Source organism: Girardinichthys multiradiatus, chromosome 19, assembly GCF_021462225.1.
Source record: "Girardinichthys multiradiatus isolate DD_20200921_A chromosome 19, DD_fGirMul_XY1, whole genome shotgun sequence".
In the NCBI taxonomy this organism is placed as follows: Eukaryota; Metazoa; Chordata; class Actinopteri; order Cyprinodontiformes; family Goodeidae; genus Girardinichthys; species Girardinichthys multiradiatus.
This window is the reverse complement of record NC_061811.1, coordinates 2,328,502-2,353,038: the sequence shown is the minus strand read 5'-3', so window position 1 is coordinate 2,353,038 and position 24,537 is coordinate 2,328,502. Positions and strand designations below refer to the sequence as shown.

The 24,537-nt window shown below is 40.1% G+C and overlaps 1 protein-coding gene across 3 annotated transcripts in view; it reads left to right on the top strand.

Moving 5' to 3' along the window:
• The first annotated feature begins 3,473 nt into the window (after positions 1-3,473).
• Positions 3,474-24,537, top strand: part of lrfn5a (leucine rich repeat and fibronectin type III domain containing 5a) — a 186,510-nt gene continuing 165,446 nt past the window's right edge. For all 3 annotated transcript variants that reach the window (XM_047345797.1, XM_047345795.1, XM_047345796.1), the window contains exon 1: positions 3,474-4,407. The gene's annotated coding sequence lies outside the window, so the exon portion shown is untranslated. The remainder of the gene's footprint in view (positions 4,408-24,537) is intronic.

Genomic DNA, 24,537 nt, shown 5'->3' with positions numbered 1-24,537 from the left:
CAACCAACTGAACACGCTGACAGAGGCAAGGGAGATTTGCTAGTCCATTCACACTCATGGGTGTGAAAAGTGTAAGTGCTTGTATGTTTGGTTGTTCTCTTTTTTTCTTTTGTCCTGTCATGGTGTTTCGGGCATACCATATGGAGAAACTTGTTGCCTACATGTGCCAGGGCAGTTTTGCTCTACAAAACTTATATCTGAAGACAGTATCCTAATTAAATGACAAACTTGATTAATTCCAGATTTAATCCATCATCACAGTAGGCAGGCCAAACTGATGCTATAGTGACCTGTGTTTGTATGACCTTCATTTGAGCAATTTTGTGTGTGTGTGTGTATGTGTGTGTAGAAATAGAAAGGTGTGTTTGGGTTGAATCGGTGTGGGTGAGCACAGGGTTGTCACCTGAAAGGTGTACATGTGTAAATGTGGCGAGAACGGTAGAAGGCCTGCAGTCCACACCACCTCAGTGCAACAGAAAGCAGGTAGACCTGGCTCTGGCTTGTAAGTTTGTTATTTGAATGCATGTAACAGCAGGTGTGCTGGCATGAAATGAAAGTAGGGCGTGACAATATAGCAATGCCTGTGTACGATGCAGAGGAGCAGAGAAGTGGAATGGGAATGCAATAATATACTCAAGTAAAAGTTAAATTATTATAAGTAAATTTTCTGCAAGTGCTAGAAAAAATAACTAAAAATTCTCTAAAATTAGGTTTGAGTAAAATAACCTAAAAGTAAATTACAAAATTTAAATAAAACATTTTCATACAAACATTTGAATAGTATAATTAGTTTGAGCCCTGAACATCTAACACTATCCAGCATGTCCAGTTACAAAACATCCATCCATCTTCTTTACACCTGCTTAAGTCTTCTAGGTTTATTAGGAGGCTGGCAAAGTAAAACATGCTGAATGAACTACATGGCATCAGCGATAAAAACCTGCTGCAGGTTCTGTTTGTGGTTCCTGTTTATTTATTTTTTTTGTTTGCAGAGACAGACGTGCAACAGGAAGTTTGAAACTGAAAGTATAGAAATGCTGATGTTAACATAATTTCTTCTTTTTTGTCTCACTTAAATGTTTCAGATCAAACAAATTTTAATATTGGATAAAGATAACCTGAGTGAATACCAAAAGTTGTTTTTATATAAGGATTGCACTTATTAAGAGAAAATTAATTTTTCCAAACCAACCAATCGTTTACTCTTTTGAGTTATAAGTTAAAAATAAAATTTTAATATTCATCTTTTGTATGTTCTACAGAGTTGGGAAAGTATGTGCTTTTGTTATCATGTCAAAAATGAAATTATTTATTACTGATTACAACAATGATTGTTGGAGTTATCCAGCAGAGTCGAGTGATGCATGATGGTCATTTTTGCCAGAAAGCTTCTTGCTGAACATTAAAAATGTTTTCATTTCCAGTACAACACGTGCAGTCATCGTTTAATGCTGGGTTCTGTGAGCTCATTATTTTGCCAAATCGACTGTTGAAACGATTGTTTATATAAGGTCTATTGGGGCAAATGCAGCTACACTGCATAATTAAGCAGTTTCACCTTTCCTTTCTTGGAGCCAGATTGATTCATCTGAAGTGTATCTGCATTGAAATGTGATTGGGTTTAGTTGTAAGCTGAGCCATATTTTGGGGATAATTTTATTATTTTATATTTCCTTAATCCTAAATAATCAGTGTCCCAATTAAATGAATGGCTTACCAGTTTCCTCCTCAACTTAGGTGGGTAGTAACCAGTTACATTTACTTGAGTACAGTTTCTGGCTAGAAAGGCTGTGGTGAGTGAGGAGCAGAGTGAGGAAGAACAGGATCCTAGATTCTGAGATAATGGCAGGCAGGCAGGAGTAATGAGTTGAATGATCATAGTAGTGGACATCAGAGGTGTCTGTAGAACAAGGCAGATAATCCAGGTGTGAAGATTTTATCTCCTGGATCCTTTTTGATAATTCTGAGTAATATAAAATACAAAATGAGTAGAATGGCAGGGGAATCATTTCATAAGTCTGGTCTAGTTTAGTTTACCAGAATAGACCATCCAGTGGAAAAGAGAAGTTCCTTTTAAGCTGTAGCCTTGTTGATGAGATTAGGTCCAGGTGTGTAGGCAGCACAGCAGAGCATCCTCTTCCATCTGTGGAGAGTAAGAGCAGATTGGAGAAGATGAAAAATACTGGAACCAACTCAGGAACAACCCTAGCAGCATGTGGGGTGTTTTTCATTCAAACTTCAATTTAATTCTGTTCATCAATTCAGTTTATTAATAAAGCACCAATCCCTGACAAATGTTAAAAATCAAATGCTATCAAGACAAACAAATCCAGTTCACATATTAATATTCAGAATCCTGTTTGTTTCACATGCCGTTCAATTTAATTCAAAAATATTTTATAAACCCCAAGGGAAAATTAAATGTTGTTGTAGCTCATATTATACAGGTTTCTTCAAAGAGCCGTTGTAGATGCTACTGGCTGTGGGCAGGAAGGATGTCCTGTAGAGATCTGATGAAGCTTCTGACTGAAGACACTCTGTTATGACAGTCTGATGAAGAGGATGCTCAGGGTTCTCCATAATGTTCTTCATCTTCTTTGCACAATGATATCCAGAGGTTCCAGATGATTCTCCAGAACAGAGCAAGCCTTCTTTATTATCTTGTTGAGTTTTTTTAAGTCACTGCTCTGATGCTGCTTCCCCAGCAGATGATGCAGAGATCACACTCTCCACAACAGACAATAGAGAAGATATGCAGCAATAGGTCCAAAGGACCTAAATCTTCTCATTCTCATACCGTTAAAATCAGTCCAATTCAGGTAGCATTCCATAGTATTTTATATGCACTGTTGTTGATGCTGTGGAGAGGAACAGGTCCCTGTGAGCATATTCCCAGTTAAAACCTGGTAGAAATGAAGTGTGTGCAACTGAGGCAACAGAGGGACATTTTGGCACATTTACATTATTGTTGCAATGAATGGTATTCTACTGACTAAACTCGGCAAGGTGCTTTCTTGGTGTTTTAGTTAACAACCGCCTACCTTGCTTTAAAAGCTGATAAAATACATCTGAATCATTAAAGTTTCTTAGATACCACAACTTTAAATGACTGGAATATAGTTAGTCTCTTTTCTTGTCCATCATTCTATTCTCTTTATTCTATTTTATTTTACTTTTTTAAATGACCTCTGTTTGATTTTATCATTTGATTTGTTTTTCTGTGTCTGTATCTGTGTTTATTTGCTTTGTGACTGTATTGTAATTGTATGTGCAGCGCTTTGAGTGTCTTGTTGCTGAAAAGCGCTATATAAATAAATTTACCTTAAAAGACTTAGCTTTGATCTTTTTGTTTTTATTGTGTTAAAATGCTATTAAAAGACTAAAGTCCACGCTTTTGTATGTTTTATTTTGAAATCTGCAGCAGGAAGTAGGTCTCTGTTGTGTTCAAGTTTACTCCGGTGTTACACGCTGCGTGGTGAGGATTAACCGTGCGGGAGAAGCGCCCTGCGAGGAGCACCAAGGATCGGGACCGGACCTTTGCGCTTTGCGCGACGGGGACAGCAGGACAGCTTCACTGGGACGTTGCTTGGTTTTCTATTCTATTCTATTCTATTCTATTCTATTCTATTCTATTCTATTCCTAACTGAAGAAAAGGCGCACGGAGTTAACAGAGGCTGGGGCAGGATCAGACTCGGAGAGGGACAGAGAGGGAGTGAAGATCCAAAAACGCGTCTCTGAACAGATCTATTTTAATAATGAAAGCAGGATAGCCTCTCATGGATTTCTGAGTGTTTAATAACCAACTAACTCTGCCTGGTCCAATGGAAATGATAATAACTGGAATAATCTGACTTGTTACCATTTACTTGGAATAATTTCTGTCTTCTGGTTAAAATCTTCCAATTTCACCTGGACGAGGTTGTATAAATAAGAAGTGGGGGAAGAACATTCGAGGAAAACAAGAAATTTAAATACAGAGAAAATATATCAGGTGTGGTGAGTTTAGGTTCGGAGAATCACTCCACTTTTTCTGCCGGATGATATTTCTCTCGCCCCGGAGATGAAGGGATGAAGCCAGGAGAGAAAAAGACGGAGGAGAGCGAAAAAAAGAGAGGAGGCAGAAACGGAGAAGAATGTAGTCGCTGGGCGCTGTGAGAATGGAAAACGGACGCACCTCTCTGAAAGAAACGGTTTGAACTCTATTCCAGAGCGGAATTTACTCACACCTAAAAGGATTTTACACGCATTTACCTCGGCTCGACACGTAACATATGAGGAGGATATTCTTTCGTGTGGAACCTGTGTGTGTGGAGTTACACTTACAATCATTATTGTCAGCATAAGGATGGGATATCGAGACATGACTACGCGCTGAAACAGTGGGAAGGACACACATTAGGGAAGAGGTAAATCAAGCTGATGTACTCCTCTTTTACGCACAAAATGCTCTGATCTATCTATCTATCTATCTATCTATCTATCTATCTATCTATCTATCTATCTATCTATCTATCTATCTATCTATCTATCTATCTATCTATCTATCTATCTATCTATCTATCTATCTATCTATCTATCTATCTATCTATCTATATTGGCTGTGTCTATCTGAGTAGATGGATGGTGGTCCAAGAGTATTACGAGTTTTCTCCAAATTTCATTGCTTCTACATTGAGTCTGGATGCTAAAGCGGGGCGGCTGTGTTTAGTGGGGATAAGGGGGTAGATGGATGCTCTATCTATCTATCTATCTATCTATCTATCTATCTATCTATCTATCTATCTATCTATCTATCTATCTATCTATCTATCTATCTATCTATCTATCTATCTATCTATCTATCTATCTATCTATCTATCTATCTATCTATCTATCTATCTAAGCAAGGTCAAACCTGTTTGGTTTAATTTAAAGGGTCTATGCTTGCAGGCTCCTCAGCTCCAGCCGCTCACCTTAACGTTTGCTTCAGTGTGCGCGTGCGCGCACCACGGAGGAGCAAAGCTCGTTCGGTGCTGCTCCAGCTGTCCTGCAGAACAGTATGTGCTTCGGTTTTCAAAGTGCACACCCACAAAACTACAAATAGCTGCATAAAGGTGCAGCAAGCATGGGATGGGACAGACATTGTGTAGAAATGTCTGATGAAACTGTTGGTGTGGGTGGTGAAGCTACAAACCTTGTTGGCTGCACAAAATTAGACCGTCTGTGCTGGTGTTTCCGACTTCATAAGGACTGTGCGTGTGATATGACAAAGCTTATATTAGTGGACACACTGACATTTACTTTTATTTGGACCCATACCTTTTAAAACTATATAATAAGATGCAATAAAACTAATTAATAAAGCCCTTTACCACACAACCACTAAATTATTTACCTCATGTTTTTTCTGGTATTTTTATCCCGTGAGGGTTTTGTGAGGCACTGTTAGAATTGGCTCAGGAGAAACTTAGTTGTTGTAAAACGCTCAGTTGGAGCAGGACATATAATGGATTTGGCATTAAGGAACATGAGAGCGAAAGCTGCAGAAGCCATGCATTTTCCACATACAGGGTTATATCTTGGACAGAGCCCTCTCCTGCTGCAACTGCAAATGGTCCCTGGCTGCCACAGATTATGTGGCTTTTGAAGAAGGATCATGTCATTTTTGTCTTAATTTAGACATTTGTTGCTGGAAGGTTTCATTTTCCCTCCAGCCTAGAGAAAGAAATGGGATTTTTCTGGGTGAAAGCAGCTCACATATTGGATTCATTCTGTTCTTTGTCTTTTATTTTGTTGTTGGCCATAACACGTATAGAATCAGAACATATCTAATGAACTGTTGATGGAAAATTATGTATTATAGATATACTTAAATTAACTTTGTTTTGGAAACTTGAAATGCGGCCACTGATCATGGTAAGAAAATATTCCTTTAGACGCATTCCCACAAAGGATTGTACTGGCTGCTCAGTAATTTGATTATAATGTGCAGCTCATCAATAAAAAATGAAATCATTTTTACCCAGTCTCTCCCACTTAGGGTTTGTGGCCTGCAAACTCTTAATCTGGGGCTGCTACAAAGTTTAAACCTGGAAAACGTTTGCCTCTCCTTTCCATGTCTATTTCCTCTGTCAAATTGGAATTTAACCAGTTTGTAGTTCTCATTGATACTTTACACTGATTGATCAAGGCAATACATTTGTCCACATGAGCCACTCATGCCGGCGTTAATGGCCCTTGGTTATGATGGCATTATGCAAATACATCCTGTCCTCTGCTCTAAAGATGGAGTGTGGGTAAACGAGCGAGGGAGAGAAGCCAGTGATCTTCAGTCGTTGTAGTTGTGTCCATCCTCCATACTTAGTCTATGAGGGTTGCTTTGCTGTGTCATTGGCTTCAGGATGAATGGCATTGTATTTGAGCTACAGCTTTTAGTTAGAATCCGTGCTCATGAATGTAAGACTAGCAAAAAAGCTACTGCTTCTGTTTGATTTACTTTAATTCATGCTGGACCTTTAAACAAAATTCATGCTAAAATTCACATCTCTTCACATTATTCTTCTCTCTATTTACAGAAAAATGTGGCTTGACCTTCTCCACGATTGGTTTCATTCCAAACATAAACATCAATGTATTTTTGGAAGACTTCGTGTGATAGAGTAACACAAAATAGTCAATATCTGTGAAGTCGGAAGGAAATGATAAATGGTTTTCAAAAGTATTCACAAATAGAAATCTTGTGTGACATGCATTTGTTTTATGTCCGCTTGACTCTGATAACCCTAAATAAAATCCAGCACAACCAATAGCCTTCAGAGGTCTTCTAATTAGTAAACATGCTCCCCCTGTGTGTAATGTAATCTCAGTCTAACTGCAACTGTTCTGTTTCTGGCTTTAGAGGTTTGTTAGAGAACATTAGAGAACCACCAGGATAATGAAGACCAAGGAACATAGCAGACAGGTCGAGGAGAAACTAGTGGAGAAGATTAAAGCAGAGTTAGGTTCTACAACAATATCCGAAGCTTTGAAGATCTATGGCTGGGCAAAGAGAGCATTAATCAGAGAAGCAGCCAAGAGGCTTATCCTTACTCTGGAGGAGCTGCAGAAATCCACCAAAGCTGTTGACAGGACAACTATTAGTCTTGCCCCATGAAGCTGAACTTGAAGGAAGAGTGCATGAAAACAGGTATTGTTGAAAGGAAAGCCTCAAAAGTCCAGTTTTGCATATTTCTTGAGAGAGCAATGATCTAAATAGATGTCAGCCATTAGTGAAAAGCTTGTTCCTGTTTTGGCTCATTGGTGTTAAGAAATATATAGATTATTTAAATGGTGACATTCTGAAAGCAAACCTGTGTGTTTCCAGCCTGTATGTGGGCCGCCACACTTTAAGAGGTTAAAACCATGTATCATTTAATTTCCACTATACCAAGAATATACTACATTGTGTTTGTTTGTTACATCAACTCCCAATAAAATCAATTAAAGTTTGTGGTTGTAAATGTCAGTGTGTACAAAATATGAAAAACGTTTATGGGATTCAACTTCTTTTATAAGGCACTGCATGCTTTTTTCTCTTATTTGGCAGTTTTCTTCACCAAAAACTGCCAATTCCACAAATAAAGACACCCTGTCCTGAGCCATATCACAGTGTTCTACAACTCAACAAAAGTTAGGAAGCGTTCTTCTTGTGCTCTGTTTACCTCTCCAACTTTTTTACCCTTTCTCTGTTTCCTCTGACTGTTTAACTATCTGACAGTGGATCACAGCGTCCTGCAGAGTAGATGCTGGACTTCTAATTCAATTTATTATTGTGCTCAGACACAGACAGAGAGCTGAATAGATGTGGAGAGGGATGGAGACCACAGATGTTGGGGAGTACTTTCCCATCAGCAGAGAAGAGCCTGGTTGTAGGAAGCTGTCCTGCTGTAGGGGCATCTGGAATGTTGACTGAAGCATTATGCATGAGTGTGAGGGTGTGGGGTCATTATCGAGTGCAGCAACATTTCCTGAGAATGCCAGCAGAGAGTCTGGGGGAGGAAAATAAACAGGCTACCCGACAACAGAGCAGTCAGACAAACTTGAAAGTATCTCTCTGCTATTCTTTTCACCACAACACAAATATTAATGAACAGGAACGAATAGAATGAACATATTTTTATTTTGATGTTTTTGAACAAGGATTAATATGTAAAAAAAAGCCTATTACATGTTTAGCCAAATATCTCTATCATGTATGGAAGATGATGTTGCAGGAGGACAGTGAAAATCCATTTATTCTTTTTTCTTTGCTTGCTTGTTGGCTATGTCGGAAATATGCCAAAATATTTTGCTGCAGTAGCGTTAAAGAAAAGTGTGAATATATAATATATCTCCTGCTCCCCTCCGCTTCAAGGGTTGATTCTTCAGTTCAGATGTGCTTCTTAACTCCATGTTAAGCAAACAAACATGCAGCGAGCATACCTACATGAACAATCGTCTTGTTATCCTCAGACTGGACCCTAAGTAGGAAAGTAATGGCAAGTAGCGAGTTTAAGCAGAGCCCTATTAGCAGGAAATAGCAGTGCTGTGCAGTACATTTGTTTAATTGTTTTCTATTTGTTCATAGGTCTTCCCAACCTAAACAGCCAGTTTGAATTCATTCATTGTTTTTTACCCTGGTTTTGTCTTTTGGTTCAACTCCACAGCCCCCTCAACCCTTTAGGGTTACGCAGGGTGAATAAATGTGTTGGGATTTGCATTTCCACTTTGTTTATTTAAACTGGCTTGGAAAACAATTACAATTCAGTTCTATTCAATTAAAAAATACTTTTTTTTAATCCCAAAGGTAAATGAAATGTTGTTATAGCTCATATTCTGCAGTTTTCTTCAAAGAGCCGTTGTAGATGCTGATGGCTGTGGGCAGGAAAGATCTCCTGTAGCAGTCTTTCTTACAGCACTCTGTTACTGTACAACAGTCTCAGGAAGAGGTAAAAAGGTATAATTTTCAACAAAAATCTATAACTGATAACTGTGTCACAACGATTACACTTTATAACTTCTCACTCAAAACTTCATGGAAGTGTTATAACCTTGAATAAAGCCCAGTTTGTTTGCAGCCATTACATGTAAGGTAAGGTAAGGTAAGTTTATTTATATAGCGCTTTTCAGTAACGAGACACTCAAAGCGCTGTACATACAATTACGTCATGTAAATAATGTCATGTGATTGTTCTACAGCAGTTACACTCTAAAACAGTATTAAGATCACTTCTACATCAAAGCAAGCCTGTAACTATTACGTCTTTTTTATAATTAAAGCCAGTGGAGTTTGTCTCAAAGGAGTAGGTTTTGTTTGTAAAGTTCGCTAGTTTAAAAAAAAGAAATGCTGTAAAATTTTAACAACACAGAAAGTGTTACAGTCTATCTCTACTTTAGTAATCCAATGTTTCCTCATGTCCTCAGAAAAACACTCTTGTTCCTGAAAAAAGGTTCCTCCTGTGGAAATCACTAGCACAAAGATTGTGTGGATCTGGCTTTATAGCATAATTCTAAGAAATAGCAAAATAAATGAGAAAAATAATAACAACATAAAAACTGTGAAAAGTGATCTCGTGTAGAATGCTTTTTAATGAATTATTCAGAATCAGTTTTATTGGCAAGGTTATACAGACAAACAAGGAATTTGACTCCAGTACACTTTGCTCTCAATAATAAATAATATCTTTTTAAATGTACATATATACACAATTGACTTTACAATAGAATACAATGGGAGATCCGTGTGTTCTCTAGCTTCACCTGCTGAGTGTTGAAGGTTGAGCTGAAGTCCATAAACAGGATCCTGATGTACATCCCCGGGTGGTTATGGTGTTGCAGGATGAAGTGTAGTCCCAAGTTGAATGCATCATCTGCCGACCTGTTGCCCTATATCCAAACTGCGGGGGGTCCAGCAGGGAGCCTGTGATGTCCTTCAAATGCTTCAACACCATTCGCTCAAAGGATTTCATGAACACAGACGTCAGGGCGACAGGCCTGTAGTCATTTTATCCTGTAATGGTGGCTTTCTTGGGTACTGGGATAATGGTAGAGCATTTGAAGCAGGAGGGAACCTCACACAGCTCCACTGATTAATTATTGAATCCACTTGCAGGCACACCTCACAGTTTTTAAAACATTAGCTGAAACACAGCTATACATTAATGTTTTAAAAGTAAACATTAATGTTTATACACAGATTTGTGTTTGTGATGGATTACCATCAACGTGTTGCCATGCCAATGCCCGCCACTAGAGTATTGTGTCAGTGCCATCAAGTTACTCTAAATAAGTAGCTTATGCTTGCAAAGGCAGGATTAATCTTTGGCTGAGTTAACTAGTTAAGATCATGATTTAATCCATTGGAGAGACTGTGATTAAATAGGAACTGACTTCCATATTGTTGGTTTTAAAGTTGGTGCAGAATTGTTTTGGAAGTTTGACGCAAGTTCAATTTAATTGGAGATGAAACAAGCCTTCCTCTTTTATTCTGTTGACAAAATCCAGCTTGGGGAATGATGCATTGAGGATGTTTGTGTGCACATGTGCGTCTCAGTGTGCACTGCACCGCGAGGGTGAGGAGTGGGTGACATGACAGATATGAGACAAGTTGGGTGATAATGAGCTGTGTGCACTGCAGATAAGATGTGTGAATGTGACACAATGAAGAAAGACATTTGGCTCAGTGTCAGCAACACAACTTCCCTGTCTGTAGATCCTTCAAACTATAAGTCGTAGTAACTAATGTGTAGGTAGATTCATAAATTATATTCTTCACACTGATGTCAACATCATTTTCATTTCACATATCTCATAGGAAGACATTAAAATCCTGGTGTGCTTTAGGTCCTAGTCCTACTCCACGATTTTATTGTATCTGAGCTTAAGGTCATGACCTGATGGCCAGATTTAGGATGAACAAACACTGTGAGTAATTTCAGTTTATTTATTTTATCAGCAGCACAAGCTTTTTAGCTACAACCCCTATTCGACTCATTTTAAACACTGCAACATATTTTTCACCAAATGATATTTTCTAATGTGGCACCCAAACCCAGACTATCTTATCTGCCAAGTCGGGTGCAGGACCATGTCATCCGCAAAAAGAAGAGACAAAATCCACTGGTCCCCAAACCAGACCCCCTCCGGCCCTCGGCTGCGCCTAGAAATCCTGTCCATAAAAGTTATGAACAGGATCGGTGACAAAGGGCAGCCCTGGCGGAGTCCAACACACACCGGGAACAAGTTCAACTTAGTGCCAGCAATACGGACCAAACTCCTGCTCCGCTTGTGCAGGGACCGGATGGCCCCTAATAAAGGGCCCCCGATTCCATACTCCTGGAGCACCCCCCACAGGGCATCACGAGGGACACAGTCAAATGCTTTCTCCAGGTCCACAAAACACATGTGGACCGGTTGGGCAAACTCCCATAAACCCTCAAGTACCCTGTAGAGGGTATAGAGCTGGTCTAGTGTTCCACGGCCGGGACAAAAACCACACTGCTCCTCCTGAAGCCGAGGTTCGACTATCGGCCGGACTCTCCTCTCCAATACTCTGGCCTAGACCATGACAAGGAGGCTAAGGAGTGTGATCCCCCTGTAGTTGGAACACACCGTCCGGTCACCCTCCTTATGAAAGGGGACCACCACCCCAGTCTGCCAGTGCAGAGGCACTGTCCCCGACCGCCACGCAATTTTGAAGAGGCGTGTCAACCATGACAGCCTCACAACATCCAGAGACTTGAGGTACTCAGGGCGGATCTCATCCACCTCCTAAGCCCTGCCACCGCAGAGCTTTTTAACCACCTCGGTGACTTCAGCCTGGGTGATGAAAGAGTCCAACCCTGAGTCCCCAGCCTCTGTTTCCACCAGGGAATGCGTGATGGCAGGATTGAGGAGATCTTCGAAGTACTCCTTCCACTGCCCGATAATGTCCTCAGTCGAGGTCAGCAGCTCCCCACCCCCACTGTAAACAATGTTTGTGAAGCACGGTTTCCCCCTCCTGAGGCGCCCTGACAGCGTCCCTTACTGTCATTGTCCACCACTGGGTTCTGGGATTGCCGCCGCGACAGGCACCGCAGACCTTACAGCTGCAGCTACGGGCAGCAGCATCAACAACAGATGCGAGGAGCATGGTCCACTCGGACTCTATGTCTCCAACATCCCCCGGAATCTGGTCAAAGCTCTCCCGGAGGTGGGAGTTGAATACATCCCTGGCCGAGGACTCCGCCAGAGATTCCCAGCAGACCCTCACTATGCGCTTGGGCCTGCCAAGTCTGTCCGGCTTTCTCCTCCTCTAGCGGATCCAACTCACCACCAGGTGGTGATCAGTGGACAACTCAGCCCCTCTCTTCACCCAAGTGTCCAAAACATGTGGTGTAACATAATTTCTTAGCACAAGACATCAGGGTTAGTGTTTCCTTTCTTTTTCAGTTACAGAAAAGCAACATATTGTTCTGAATAAACTCTGTGCTAAACATTTAACAATAATTAGCAAGTGGATGAACAAATAGCAAGAAGTACTTGTTGCATAAAATAGATCCTTGAGCTCTCTTACAACAGTGTAAGAGATTGCTCACTCATACTTTGTTTGACAGAATGTGAAAGGATAAAATGAGTTATTAAATCTTGTCTTTCTTTGTGAGCAATATCTTATGGAAAAGCTAACTATTTAGATGTGCATTCATGTGGTAAACTAAGTCCATCCCATAATTAATGTTTAAATTCACCTTTAAGAACAACAGATCTCAGTGGTTTTCTCTCTGACTTCATCAGTCTTCATCAGAATTTATGTCTGTCATTTCTTTCCAGCCTTGAGGTTCATTGAGTTTCTTCTAGGTTTGCAAACAGTTTCTCGACAGACTGTTGCCGATCATTAAAACCAGTAATTATTTAAACCTAGCTGTCTAAGTTCTTATAGGTTAAAGGAAAAGGAGGAGCAGGATCATAGAACGTACCTTATACAGGTCCTTCTCAAAATATTAGCATATTGTGATAAAGTTCATTATTTTCCATAATGTCATGATGAAAATTTAACATTCATATATTTTAGATTCATTGCACACTAACTGAAATATTTCAGGTCTTTTATTGTCTTAATACGGATGATTTTGGCATACAGCTCATGAAAACCCAAAATTCCTATCTCACAAAATTAGCATATCATTAAAAGGGTCTCTAAACAAGCTATGAACCTAATCATCTGAATCAACGAGTTAACTCTAAACACCTGCAAAAGATTCCTGAGGCCTTTAAAACTCTCAGCCTGGTTCATCACTCAAAACCCCAATCATTGGTAAGACTGCCGACCTGACTGCTGTCCAGAAGGCCACTATTGACACCCTCAAGCAAGAGGGTAAGACACAGAAAGACATTTCTGAACGAATAGGCTGTTCCCAGAGTGCTGTATCAAGGCACCTCAGTGGGAAGTCTGTGGGAAGGAAAAAGTGTGGCAGAAAACGCTGCACGAGAAGAGGTGACCGGACCCTGAGGAAGATTGTGGAGAAGGGCCGATTCCAGACCTTGGGGGACCTGCGGAAGCAGTGGACTGAGTCTGGAGTAGAAACATCCAGAGCCACCGTGCACAGGCGTGCGCAGGAGATGGGCTACAGGTGCCGCATTCCCCAGGTCAAGCCACTTTTGAACCAGAAACAGCGGCAGAAGCGCCTGACCTGGGCTACAGAGAAGCAGCACTGGACTGTTGCTCAGTGGTCCAAAGTACTTTTTTCGGATGAAAGCAAATTCTGCATGTCATTCGGAAATCAAGGTGCCAGAGTCTGGAGGAAGACTGGGGAGAAGGAAATGCCAAAATGCCAGAGGTCCAGTGTCAAGTATCCACAGTCAGTGATGGTCTGGGGTGCCGTGTCAGCTGCTGGTGTTGGTCCACTGTGTTTTATCAAGGGCAGGGTCAATGCAGCTAGCTATCAGGAGATTTTGGAGCACTTCATGCTTCCATCTGCTGAAAAGCTTTATGGAGATGAAGATTTCATTTTTCAGCACGACTTGGCACCTGCTCACAGTGCCAAACCCACTGGTAAATGGTTTACTGACCATGGTATCACTGTGCTCAATTGGCCTGCCAACTCTCCTGACCTGTACCCCATAGAGAATCTGTGGGATATTGTGAAGAGAACGTTGAGAGACTCAAGACCCAACACTCTGGATGAGCTAAAGGCCACTATCGAAGCATCCTGGGCCTCCATAAGACCTCAGCAGTGCCACAGGCTGATTGCCTCCATGCCACGCCGCACTGAAGCAGTCATTTCTGCCAAAGGATTCCCGACCAAGTATTGAGTGCATAACTGTACATGATTATTTGAAGGTTGATGTTTTTTGTATTAAAAACACTTTTCTTTTATTGGTCGGATGAAATATGCTAATTTTGTGAAATAGGAATTTTGGGTTTTCATGAGCTGTATGCCAAAATAATCCGTATTAAGACAATAAAAGACTTGAAATATTTCAGTTAGTGTGCAATGAATCTAAAATATATGAATGTTAAATTTTCATCATGACATTATGCAAAATAATGAACTTTATCACAATATGCTAATATTTTGAGAAGGACCTGTAGATGATCTTATGATCTCGTTGCTTTGGCAGCTCGCTGAAATTTTCAAATTCTTCATGGTCTAAGATCGCCAAATTAGCCACCCGTAAGTGTGCAGCTATAATACAGAGGAGTTCATGGTTGACTCAGTGGCTGCAAGGTGCCCACGTCCTGTGGCTGTTGAACCAGCCCCATCAGCAGTCCAACCGCATGTTTGTGAGAGGTGGTATAAGTTTTATCATTCAAATATGCTGTGTCAGATATTCTCCAAGCAGAGTGAAGTGCATTATGGCCCAACTTTGGTCTCATCTGTCTAAAGAACATTGTTCAAGAAGATTGTGGTTGATTCAGAAGCAGCTTTGCAAAAAGAGCTGTGCATACCATTCTCACAGCTGTCTACTCACCTTGGCATTTGGAATAACACACTGTATCTCCAGAACAGCAACTGCCAGCACTCCTGCTTTTATAGGGTAGGTCACAGTGATGATGAAGATGATCAGTTAACCAACGGTATTTGATCAGGAGCAGCTGGCTGATACTTTCACTCTTAAATTAGTGAAAGTATCAGTCAGGCCATAATTCGTAGCAGCAAGGGCATAATTCGTTGTTCCTATACACACTTTCCTTCCCTGTTTAATTTTAACTGGTGCAGCATTCATCATCTGTTGAGTAAAAAAAACATTCATTCATGTAGGTATTTAAAAATTCAGACGTACTTCACTTTTAAGCACAGTGAATATGAATTCAGCACTCTGGGTCAGTTTAATAGCTAAGCTCATATGTTAAAGCAGTGACTGTGGTGGAGGAGCATTTCTTCCCCTGAGTTACAGCAGTTGTGATGAGAAAAGTGAAGACTTGAAACTTTCATGTGGTAGTTTCTAGTTTTGTGTATATTTAGAGAAACCTTTAGTTTGTCTTTAAAGTGTTAAATGTAAGCCCCCTGAATTTGATACTGTCATCCAAAGCTGTGGTCAAGTGCACATTACAATTGGAATTAAGAAGAAAGTGAAATATGCAGCCAAAAAATGTATCATAATACTGTCCGATTTTAGATCCTTTAGTTCCAATGTAACCCTTTCAGTAAGATAATATGGATTGCACAATATCCACCAAGACCTATCAGAACTCTTGCTAGATTATAACTGCTGAGAGGTAGGCAGCTCAGTTTGTGGCCACAGCTTGATGTAAACAATTCATGACAATGGACCTCTTTATCACGCTACTAGAGTTTGAAGTCAAAAATATGCAGCCTGGTATGAGGCTAGCTTCAAGCACTCATTTCAGTACCACCGATAGCTCAGTAGGCGGCTGCCGCTGGAAGTATTTTAGAATCGCATACAGCTGAGACGTACACAGCTGCAACTTGTAGATAATTCAGAAGTATCAAAAATAAATATAACTCCAAATTTTCTTGACATGGTCCCTTCAGTCTGTTTTCTTCTTTACAGCAGATGTGTTGTTTTTTTTTCCTTTTTTAGAGCAGACGGAGTCTTCTCTTGCAAGAGTTAAGACCTGCTTTTATAACTGAGTCATGACGATAACTAAAACAAAGCACCCTAAGAACTAAAAGTAATATGGAAGTACTTTGCATCAACACTTTGACAGGTCATTATTATAATATTGTAAAAGCTTTGTGCATACTTGGACTAATTTCAAATTATATTCTATTATAAAATCAATTGTTTATGTATGTACATTTGAAAATATATTGTTTATTATTAAGAGTAAAGTGTCCCAGAGTCAAATTCCTTGTTTGTCTGTACAAACTTGGCATTTTAACAGCTTTAACAGTGCAACATTTCAGTTATACGGCCAGGAAAGAAGTGTGTGGTGTTTTTTTTCTACTTTTTTAGCAACTTCTAAGTAGATTAAATGTTGCATTTAATTATGAGGGCTGGGATCAGGAAGCAAGAGATCAAAATAGGTCCATGCCAATAATACCTGCATTTAGCCAAGCTGGTTACTGCATCCCATCTGTTCCCACACAGATTAGCACTACACATCACAATTTTGTACCCAACATTTCGATGTGTAGTGAAACATCAAAATGTTAGGTACATTTACCCATATACAGGTCCTTCTCAAAATATTAGCATATTGTGATAAAGTTCATTATTTTCCATAATGTCATGATGAAAATTTAACATTCATATATTTTAGATTCATTGCACACTAACTGAAATATTTCAGGTCTTTTATTGTCTTAATACGGATGATTTTGGCATACAGCTCATGAAAACCCAAAATTCCTATCTCACAAAATTAGCATATCATTAAAAGGGTCTCTAAACGAGCTATGAACCTAATCATCTGAATCAACGAGTTAACTCTAAACACCTGCAAAAGATTCCTGAGGCCTTTAAAACTCTCAGCCTGGTTCATCACTCAAAACCCCAATCATGTGTAAGACTGCCGACCTGACTGCTGTCCAGAAGGCCACTATTGACACCCTCAAGCAAGAGGGTAAGACACAGAAAGACATTTCTGAACGAATAGGCTGTTCCCAGAGTGCTGTATCAAGGCACCTCAGTGGGAAGTCTGTGGGAAGGAAAAAGTGTGGCAGAAAACGCTGCACAACGAGAAGAGGTGACCGGACCCTGAGGAAGATTGTGGAGAAGGGCCGATTCCAGACCTTGGGGGACCTGCGGAAGCAGTGGACTGAGTCTGGAGTAGAAACATCCAGAGCCACCGTGCACAGGCGTGCGCAGGAGATGGGCTACAGGTGCCGCATTCCCCAGGTCAAGCCACTTTTGAACCAGAAACAGCGGCAGAAGCGCCTGACCTGGGCTACAGAGAAGCAGCACTGGACTGTTGCTCAGTGGTCCAAAGTACTTTTTTCGGATGAAAGCAAATTCTGCATGTCATTCGGAAATCAAGGTGCCAGAGTCTGGAGGAAGACTGGGGAGAAGGAAATGCCAAAATGCCAGAAGTCCAGTGTCAAGTATCCACAGTCAGTGATGGTCTGGGGTGCCGTGTCAGCTGCTGGTGTTGTTCCACTGTGTTTTATCAAGGGCAGGGTCAATGCAGCTAGCTATCAGGAGATTTTGGAGCACTTCATGCTTCCATCTGCTGAAAAGCTTTATGGAGATGAAGATTTCATTTTTCAGCACGACTTGGCACCTGCTCACAGTGCCAAACCCACTGGTAAATGGTTTACTGACCATGGTATCACTGTGCTCAATTGGCCTGCCAACTCTCCTGACCTGTACCCCATAGAGAATCTGTGGGATATTGTGAAGAGAACGTTGAGAGACTCAAGACCCAACACTCTGGATGAGCTAAAGGCCGCTATCGAAGCATCCTGGGCCTCCATAAGACCTCAGCAGTGCCACAGGCTGATTGCCTCCATGCCACGCCGCACTGAAGCAGTCATTTCTGCAAAAGGATTCCCGACCAAGTATTGAGTGCATAACTGTACATGATTATTTGAAGGTTGATGTTTTTTGTATTAAAAACACTTTTCTTTTATTGGTCGGATGAAATATGCTAATTTTGTGAAATAGGAATTTTGGGTTTTCATGAGCTGTATGCCAAAATAATCCGTATTAAGACAATAAAAGACTTGAAATATTTCAGTTAGTGTGCAATGAATCTAAAATATATGAATGTTAAATTTTCATCATGACATTATGCAAAATAATGAACTTTATCACAATATGCTAATATTTTGAGAAGGACCTGTAGTACTCCATATGTTTTCTTTTAAGTTCAGGAGGTAGAAAAAAACTACTGTGCTTTCAAAAGTGTCTATGTCTCTTGACCTTTTTCATATGTTATCATATTATAGCCACTAACCTTAAGTTATTTTTTGGATGTTATGTAAGATTTCAACACCAAGTAGTGCATAATAGTATTGTTAAGTGGAGAAAAGCATACAGTACAGACCAAAAGTTTGGCCACACCTTCACATTCAAAGGTTTCTTTATTTTCATGACTATGAATATTGTAGCTTCACACTGAAGGCATCAAAACTATGAATTAACACATTTGGAATTATATACTGAACAAAAAAGTGGGAAACAACTGAAAATATGTCTTATATTCTAGGTTCTTCAAAGTAGCCACCTTTTGCTTTGATTACTGCTCTGCACACTCTTGGCATTCTGTTGATGAGCTTCAAGAGGTAGTCACCTGAAATGGTTTTCACTTCACAGGTGTGCCCTGTCAGGTTTAATAAGTGGGATTTCAAGCCTTATAAATGGGGTTGGGACCATCAGTTGTGTTGTGCAGGAGGTGGATACAGTACACAGCTGATAGTCCTACTGAATAGACTGTTAGAATTTGTATTATGGGAAGAAAAAAGCAGCTAAGTAAAGAAAAACGAGTGGCCATCATTACTTTAAGAAATGAAGGTCAGTCAGTCCGAACATTTGGGAAAACTTTGAAAGTGTCCCCAAGTGCAGTTGCAAAAACCATCAAGTGCTACAAAGAAACTGGCTCACATGAGGACCGCCCCAGGAAAGGAAGACCAAGAGTCACCTCTGCTGCGGACGATAAGTTAATCAGAGTCACCAGCCTCAGAAATCGCAGGTTAACAGCAGCTCAGATTAGAGAACAGGTCAATGCCACACAGAGTTCTAGCAGCAGACACATCTCTAGAACAACTGTTAAGAGGAGACTGTGTGAATCAGGCCTTCATGGTAAAATAGCTGCTAGGAAACCACTGCTGAGGACAAGCAACAAGCAGAAGAGACTTGTTTGGGCTAAAGAACACAAGGAATGGACATTAGACCAGTGGAAATCTGTGCTTTGGTCTGATGAGTCCAAGTTTGAGATCTTTGGTTCCAACCACCGTGTCTTTGTGTGACACAGAAGAGGTGAATGGATGGACTCTACCTTACACAGCCTGGAGGTGTGTTTGGGGTCATTGTCCTGTTGAAAAATAAATGATGGTCCAACTAAACACAAACCGGATGGAATAGCATGCTGCTGCAAGATGCTGTGGTAGCCATGCTGGTTCAGTATGCCTTCAATTTTGAATAAATCCCCAACAGTGTCACCAGCAAAGCACCCCCACACCATCACACCTCCTTCTCCATGCTTCACGATGGGAACCAGGCATGGTCTATTTGACCAAGAAGGAGAGTGATGGGGTGCTGTGCCAGATGACCTGGCCTCCACAGTCACCAGACCTGAACCCAATCGAGATGGTTTGGGTTGAGCTGGACCACAGAGTGAATGCAAAAGGGCCAACAAGTGCTAAGCATCTCTGGGAACTCCTTCAAGACTGTTGAAAAACCATTTCAGGTGACGACCTCTTGAAGCTCATCAACAGAATACCAAGAGTGTGTGGAGCAGTAATCAAAGCAAAAGGTGGCTACTTTGAAGAACCTAGAATATAAGACATATTTTCAGTTGTTTCACACTTTTTTGTTCAGTATATAATTCCACATGTGTTAATTCATAGTTTTGATGCCTTCAGTGTGAAGCTACAATATTCATAGTCATGAAAATAAAGAAAACTCTTTGAATGAGAAGGTGCGTCCAAACCTTTGGTCTGTACTGTACATGGTGAAAAATAATTTTGTGTCTTGCATATTCATTCTTCTTTACAAAAGAAAAAAAATGGAATTAATTCAGTTCAATTCAGTTTTATTTATATCGCGCCAATTCACAACACATGTTGTCTCAAGGCACTTTACAAAAGGTTTGGAATGGTGTGGGGAGGTTAGATTAAACTACTGAGCTTAAGAGTTTGGCCATTTTAGAATAGGCTTTGTGTAGGAGTACTGAGTAAAATAATAAACTGATCAAGTTTGTCCATCTAGAGCCCACTGTTGGCCATTGTTATACTAAAAACCACAAGGACCTCTCTCTGTCAGACTGATTATAACCTTTTGAAAGGAGAAGGGGTCATACAGGTACCAGAAATGGAGGGTGTGTTTGCACCTCAACCATAACTGAGCCGGTTTAGGCTAAACCTGACTCCCCCTTACTCCATCCAACAGGGAGGGAGGTAGACGGAGGTCAAAATAATTGGAGAATGTTGTTTTCTGTTGCATTGTGTAAATGGTTTAAAATGGGCTAAGTCAATTCAGTTGAATCATACAGATTTCAAGTCAGGTACATACATTCCAATTAATCCTAACCATTGAACAGTGCAGTCAGATTCAGTTATTTATTCAAATTGGATGAAAAGTTTTTCTATCTAAGGAAACCCAGCAGATTGCATCCAGTCAGTGACTTGCAGCATTCACTCCACCTGGATGAGCATGTAGAGACAGTGGACAGTCACTGGCGTTGACTTTGCAGCAATCCCTCATACTGAGCATGCATGTAGCGACAATGGAGAGGAAAAACTCCCTTTTAATAGGAAGAAACCTCCAGCAGGACCAGAACCAGGCTCAGTGTGAGCGGCCACCTGCCACGACCGACTGTAGGTTTGAGAAAAGAGGTTATGTGACTATCAAATTTCAAGTCCTTCCACAGGTTCTTAGTTGAATTTAGGTCTGGACTTTGACTGGACCATTCTAATACATGAAGAAAATAAGTTGAACAGAACTCCGCGTGACGTTCAAAGCTTGGGAAACTGTTTTAGAACCTAACTCTTCCTAAAACCTCTCCACAATTTTGTCCCTGACCTGTTCGCTGTGTTCTTTGTTCTTTATAATGCTGGTTGTTCTTTAATGCTCTCTAACAAACCACGATGGATCCTGTTTATTTGTACATTAGATCACTTGACATTTTGTTTGATTTGCTTTTAAACTTTCTCCATCTGCTTTGCAAACAGTAATGCCTTCCAGATAACTTCTACCACTTAGCCAGCTTTTACAGCAAACATTGTACATATCAGCCAGTTAATCCTAGCTATTGGCTGTATTTTCCTCTATTTATTTGCTTTTTTTTAAATTTATTTTTTAAAGCCTTTCCATTTGACATTAACTTGAACTCTGCAAGCTGCTAGCCTGCAACAAATGAGTTGATACATATGGCAGAGGGACTGATATGGACAGAGGCAGTTGCCACAGACTTAGAAGATACTGTGCAAAACGATTTATCAATTAACAGCCCATTGCTGTGTCAGTGTGGCAGTTTTAAGGATGCTTCAAAAGTTTGCTTTTCCATTTATGTTACCCTGAATACGTTTCACTCAGTTATCGGCTGTAATTTGTTGGGATAAGCTAATTTAACAGTGCACACTTATGCGTTTCTATGCTGCATTAAAACCCTGGGGATTTGCCTGTTGCTGATAATGAGCTGTCATTTTGTCAGTCAGGATGGCTTCATGTTTCTGCCACCCACTGAGCTGCAGAAAGTGTGATTACAATGCAGTTACAATCAAGTAAAATTGCCAGCAAAAGTGAAACAAACAATGAAAAGAGTGTCTTTTTTTTTGCAAGCTTTTTTTTTAAGTCTTTTCTACACTTTTGGTATTTGACGGAAACAATCCTTGCAAATTACACACAGGGAAACATAGGTCTGTTGTTTTGATCTTTAAAGATGTATTGAAAGATTTGCCAGATTTTAATGTTGTTGTTTTTGTGCTTTGACAGCTTTAAAGGGGAGTTGTTGTCACTTCAGAAGGAAAACTTCAGTCCTACTGACATGAAACAGAAACATTTTAGGATTAAATGGCTCAAATGTTACAGATCTTTTTGTGTAACCATCATATCCAAGCACATATTTCATTTTTAGAGTTAACACTTTTAACTCTGATGCCATCAATTTTAGTCATTATGACTGTTAGTCTCCAAAATCTAGTATACTCAGTCATGGCTGTTAAGAAGGAATGGATTACACACACTGTGTTGGAATATGTAATATGAAATAAACAGATTTCTCTCTGTAAGCACTCTTTAATGTAGGCAAATGTCTCCACACTTAGTAGCAAGTGGGGTGGTAAATGGATTACAACATTGCAGCGGCTGCCCTCTGGGACCTTAAAGCAAAGACATGACTCGCATTTACCAGCACCTCACAATGAGTCAGCATATTCAAAAAAGCATGGAATCAACATGCAAACAATGTGTTTGCAACACTTGGACAAACATATGGACATCCAGGACACAGACTCAACACTAAAGTCTTAATATATCATGAAGATAAAAGACTTTAAGTGATGCTTGTAGCTTTGATAGCAGCTGTGTGGGATCAGGTGTAGCACAACAAACTCAGGTTTAAAACAACTTGGCGTGTCTGTGGTTTCCTGGCAGAGCCAGTCAAATGTTTTTGTATGAATGGACTTGAAAACAGTTTTTACATACCAGCAGCTTCTTCCCTTAACTTCTCAGAGATGTAGTCCATGGTAATTTATACCATAATACGGATCCCTCCGAGGATGGGCAACAAAATAGCTTATCTTTTACTTTGTCTTAAATAACTTTTTGCTATTTTACACTGCACGACCAATACTAAAGCTGGTAAACCTTAAAGAAGCCAGTCACATGGTTGTATTTCATTTAATGGTTTAAATTAGCAGGTCAGAACATTGACAATTGAAAACACAGTGAGCAGAACTCTACTGTTATCCCAGTGTGGAGAATGTATCTCACAGGAACCCCCCCACCCCCCATATATGTTCAACTGAATGTTGGTATGTTGTTGCTAAAGCAACTGATTGATGAAATTATCGGAGCAAAGCCGGAGATTTCATGTCTGAGCTTCTGGGCTGAAGCATAGAAAGTCAAATCATCTGTATTATTAAACAAACCCTGGTAAATGTTGCTGATAAAAAAAGAATAAATTAAGCACAAGTCTTGGAGTCTGTTGGTGTGAAAATGAGTTTTCCAAAACAAAATGAACCACTGTTCTCAGTCTGAATCTCCTTTCACACAAGCCCTATACTTAGAGAAGAAAACTGCAGTGGTCAGATGTTTTTATTTGAACTCTTCCTTACCTGGTCTCTAGTTCCCTGAAAGCATTTAATAGCCTTTGCAACTGCTGTTTATTACATAAATATGGCTGCTGCATTTTCTTTCTGATAAATTCTATATTGTATCATGTCATTAATTTTACGGTTGACGATAGTCTTCAACCACACCTCTTTTTTCCCTCATTTCTTCATTTGATAATTTACAAACCTATTTTGATTGATCCTGTTTCTATTATTTGAAAGCCTCTGAAGCATAAATCCAATTTAAAATGAATTCAAACAAAAATAAAGGAGAACATAGTAAAACAAAAGTCATGTGATGCTGTAAACAAAAAAAAAAAAAAACAAACAAACATGTTTCCATCCAGAATGCTGTGTGTCAATAATAAATGCACTTATGAGTAAAAGTGCGGGTCTGGTACACATTCCCCAGTGTTATGTCGGAGTCATACTACATGCAGGTATCTCACTGCATCTATGAGTCACAGCCTGTGACCTAGTTGAGCTTTGTCGCTCAGCATGACCTCATTCTGACTGCACAATAAAACAAATTAGATGCCGCTGCAGCTGTTTCCATCTGTTGCTGTACTAGGTGGCAAAAGCTAAAAACTTAATTGATTGAGCTTGATTTCAGTAACCTTCCCTAAGCTCTGAATCTGTGTCACTCCTGCTGTCAGACGAAGGTTTTCATTGATGCAGACTGTTTCAGCTTTTGTAATTAACATCAAGACTTTCCTTTCCTTAGAGAAAAGAGCAGAACATGATGGTGTCACTAAGAAAATTAAAGAGTAAATGTAATTATTTGTTTTTTCTGGATTGTTTTGCTAGAATTCACATCTTCCTTGTATCAGAGTTAAAACATATTTCATCATTAGACCTTTAGCTCTGAACCTTAAAGAGTGAAGGATTTGGGCTGCATGATGGCAACAATCTGTCTCCACAGAGGTACACAAACAGGCCTGTGTGTGCGGCTGACTTCAGGCGATGTTGAATTTATGAACAACGAGCTAGTTGGCCTTAATCCTTTCCTGCATGTGTGTTTGTTTGTGCAGTTGTATTACATGTGTCATATGTTTAACCTGAACCAGTACTCACAGCACCATGCACACTCACAAACTGCACAATGAGATAAGCTTGTTAGGGAGGCTTTGTCTCAGAGGACATGCCAGTTGTTCTGAATAC